Source organism: Cornus florida, unplaced genomic scaffold, assembly GCF_030987335.1.
Source record: "Cornus florida cultivar Cherokee Brave unplaced genomic scaffold, ASM3098733v1 CherokeeBrave_3.0.0_Hap2_Chr03, whole genome shotgun sequence".
Taxonomy (NCBI): domain Eukaryota; kingdom Viridiplantae; phylum Streptophyta; class Magnoliopsida; order Cornales; family Cornaceae; genus Cornus; species Cornus florida.
This window is the reverse complement of record NW_026775573.1, coordinates 56,896,403-56,900,850: the sequence shown is the minus strand read 5'-3', so window position 1 is coordinate 56,900,850 and position 4,448 is coordinate 56,896,403.

Below are 4,448 nucleotides of genomic sequence, written 5' to 3'. Positions count from 1 at the left end.
GCTCATGTAATTAACCACTTGCTTTCCATTAATAGGGAATACATTGTTGTGAACAAAATGCGACTACTAATTGCAATATTTAGCATGGACCATCTAATTTAAGCATGAATTGCCTTACCTAAACTAATTGTAGCACAACCCATCTAGTTTAAGCATGACCCATCTAGGTAGCAACAATTGTAGCACACATCAATCTAGAGAATCATGGAATTTGCAATAATTAGCCATGGAATATCTAAGCAATCATAGATTGTCTACCTACCTACAAGCATGAATTAAATTGTAGAACAACCCATCAAGTATAAGTATAGACCATCTAATTAATTGACAAACCCGTTCAATGAAAACCCATGCTTAGCCATCACTAAATCCTTAATTAATTACACATAGACATACAACCAACATAGAGAATCTAGTGTAGAGATCAATTCCCAAATAATCACACATAAGACAATATGTAATCAAATAGAGAATCAATAGAAAGAATTAATCCATATGAATCATGTAAGAAATAATTCCTAATTTAATCACACATAGACATGTAAATAAACTAGAGAATTAATAGGAAGAATTAAACCATAGAAATCATAGAAATATACCAAGATTCATTAAATTCATAAGGCTAGAACACTAATCACAACAATATATATAAATCCCCAAAAATAGAAATACAAGGGTTTAGATTACACAAGACTTAGGGCTCATCCAAGCCCTAAGTATAGATCTAGCCAATCATGGAGGAGGAAGATGTGGTCATGAAATCAAGCTCCAAATATGGCTCCATCTTCTTCTTCCTCTTTTTTTTCTTCTTCTTTGAAGCTCTAGAGATGAAGAGAGAGTGGGTCTAGAGATGTGTTCTTGAAATGAGCCTCCATTTCCCTCTTTTCTTCTAACCCTAATCTCTAACTTTGCTAGAGAGAGAAAAATAAAAAATGCAATGTAAAAAAATAAAAATGATAAAAAGCTTCTTTACAAATGGGTCTCTTCCCTTTATATAGAAGGTCATTTTCTTAGTCATTAAGTTAGGAATATAGCCCCAAAAATATCTAATCCCGTACTATGTGATAGGTGGACTTTTGGGCGCGCACGGAATAAGACAGCTCACTGCCAGCAATGTTCGATCGATCAGAGAAAAAGTTGGATCGATCAGAGAAATTGGATCGATTAGAGAAAAAGTTGGATCGATTAGAGAAGTTGGATCAATCAGAGAAAAAGTTGGATCGATCCAACTTGGCAGTTTTTTAGCATTGGCCTCATTTTGCTCCAAATCAGTCTCTTTTTGCTCCGGATCATCACTGAGACTTAGTTTGACTCCAAAAAGGCCTTAAGAATCCATTTTTAGCCCATTTTAACATTATTGACCTGAAATAGACAAAAACACAAATAAGTACTAAAACGGGTAAATAAGATAGATAAATGTCGTAGAATACTTAAGCTTAAGGGGTTTAAAAGTGTACTTTTCAGCGCTAATCACACCCCCAAACTTAAATATTGCTAGTCCCTAGCAATGAACTACGAAGTAAAGAAATGAATTGAACAACTAAACAATTATAACTAGAAAGCAATAAATGGATAACGCCACTTTCGTAGGGATTACGATTACATTTAGTATATGCAACAAACCTTTTAAACCCCTAGGTTACCTCTAGTGGACGAGTCAAGTCTCATGAGGGTTTCTAGAAATGATACCCACAAATATTAAGCTCATTCTTTCAAAAGGGGCACCAATATTGCAAACAAGCATTGGGAGAAAACTACTTCAAGTATGCAATTTTTCAACCATTTCCAAGCAATCTCCCAAAAACTCAACATCAAGCAAACAAATATGGTCCTCCACACATCAAGAAAATGATCATGCAAATCAAAACAACTCTAGAATCCTTTTGAGTGGACCGACATCAAATATGTTGCTATCTTAGCCAACTAAAGAATTAATCACATCCTTACCCTCAAACTAGCATACAAATCTAGTACCAATCATTAAGACAAAAAGTGGACTTTTTATTAAAACTTTATTCATCTAGGTGCGCTTATTCTTTTCACTCGATTTTTATTTATTTATTTATTTATTTTTATAAAGGATCAAAGATGGAAGCATGGTGCAATGTATTGATCTATTAAGCTTTCTAGTGATTCATGAGGTCGAGTGTTAGGTCAATGACTCCCAAACCAGACGGCTTTAGGGCATTAGGCGTTCAAACACCCCTACGGACTTACAAGCTCAAATCAACTAGGCTACAAATCAAGACAACTTCCATCTAATCATTTCCCACTTCTCACCTTTTGGGAGAAGTCCTCACTTTTTATTGCTTTTGCAACTTTTTTTTTTTTTTTTTTTTTGAAACAAGTTCAATTATTAACCTAGAGTTTGGGCCCTCCACCTTTCAGCGCGAGAAGTTCAATGCTTGATGAGGCTATCCTGACTACTTAGTGAAAATGGGTTGTTATCCACCTTTATCAAGAATGAAAACTTTTAATGCACTACTAGCCCAATTGGGATATAACCAATTCAATAATCAATAAAGTATATACCCCACAAATGAATGCTAGTGTGCGCCTGTGCTAGTGTAGAATCCTAGAATGAATCTCAAAGCAATCACAAAATCAAGATGATGTGGACCACAAGTGCAAGCAAGATATCAATCTTTCGAAAAATTTACCCCTAAATGGCATCCACAAGGCATACAAGGAGTATTGGACTCTCAAGTCAAGCAATTTTTTAATTTTAAGCAATATAGTCCTCAAAAGATTAAAATCATAGCTAACATGGATCTCCAATCTCAATCATGCATATAAAGTTCAACTTTAAGTAGAATGTAGTAAAGACACCTTACCCCCAAACTTAAACCACACATTGTCCTCAATGTGCAATGAGAATAATGAAAAAGATGGAAAGAGTATACCGTGGTGGTGAAAACATGAAGCCCGGCTATGATCCAATTCGAAAAACGTCTCCCCCAAACTTAGAATCAACAATCTACTTGAATAACCACACTAGCAAACTCACATCAAATATCAAATGAGATAAGAATAATCATGCATTCTAAGGCAATATAACACAAAATGATAGAGAGATATGAGATTAAGCCCTACCTAAAGTATAAAGTGTGCATGAATACACAAAAGGGCACAATGGTGAAACTTTTTTTTTTTTTTTTTTTAATCACATCATTTAATGAAAGCAAGTATATACAAAATGTAAGAAAAATAAAGAATAAAATGCATGAACAAAATATAAAAAGAAAAATAAAGAAGGTAAAATGTAATGAAAGAATATATATAATGCAAGAAATAAAAAACAATATGTACAATGCAAGTATATACAAAATTTTCTTACTTTTTTGTTTTTTATTTTTTTATTTTTATTTTTATTTTTATTTTTGAAAAATAAAATAAAATAACTAAAATAAACTAAATAAAATAAAAGAAATATTTTTGGGATTCTTGAAATATAAACAAAAATAAAAATAAAAGTAAAAGTAAAAATAAATTTTCAAAACCTGCAGACATGTTCGATCGATCTCACAAAATGCTCGATCGATCTGACAGAGGTGAAATATGCAAGTTTTCTGAGTTCAGAAATTTTCTAAGTGCTGGAACTTAAGATCGATCCAATGATGAAGTTAAATCGATCGAAGAACTTCAGATCGATCTTGAAATATTTTCGATCGATGGGATAGAGAGTTGAAATATACAGGTTTATGCAAGCTCAAAATTTTTTTAAGTGTTGAAACTCAAGATCGATCGAACTTGATGTTTGGATCGATCGAAGGTCTTCTGATCGATCTAATTGAGAACTGAGATCTGAAGATTTTCTTGGATCGATGAGACAGAGAGTGATTTGGATGCAGGTTTGCTGCAGGAATGAAGTTCGATCGATCGAACTCTCATTTGAGATCGATCGAACTTATACAAAATGCTCAATTTCAACATGAAAGCTCATGCAATCCTTATCACAGTTCCTAGTAATGCATATGAACCCAAAACCAATATCTAGACTTCGCAAGAAATAAAGAACAAAAAGAAATGAGGGAGGAATAGAGTTGTGAAACTCTACGAATACTAATGTTTAACGTCTCTAGCAAGACGTTGGGTCAATTTACTAATCAAACGAATCAAAAACTGGATATGAAACATCCTTATTGACCCTCTTTTGCATTTTCTCATTTGATGCCTCACTTATATGACAATGAAATCATCCTCCAAAAGAATGACTTGAAAAGAAATGAAAGAGTTGATTTCGTTCCTTTCATCCACTGTCTTGAAAACAAAATCAATCATGGTTAACCTTGCCTCAATTTTGTGCTCTTGAAGTGTATTTAAAGAATCACTTCCTTTGTGAATTGGTAAGTCAATGTCTTTCAAAGACTCATTTGGAATATCAAGGAACACCTTCTCTTCATCCTTTTTCTCCTCCTCAAAAATCACCATCTCCTCACCTTCCAAGT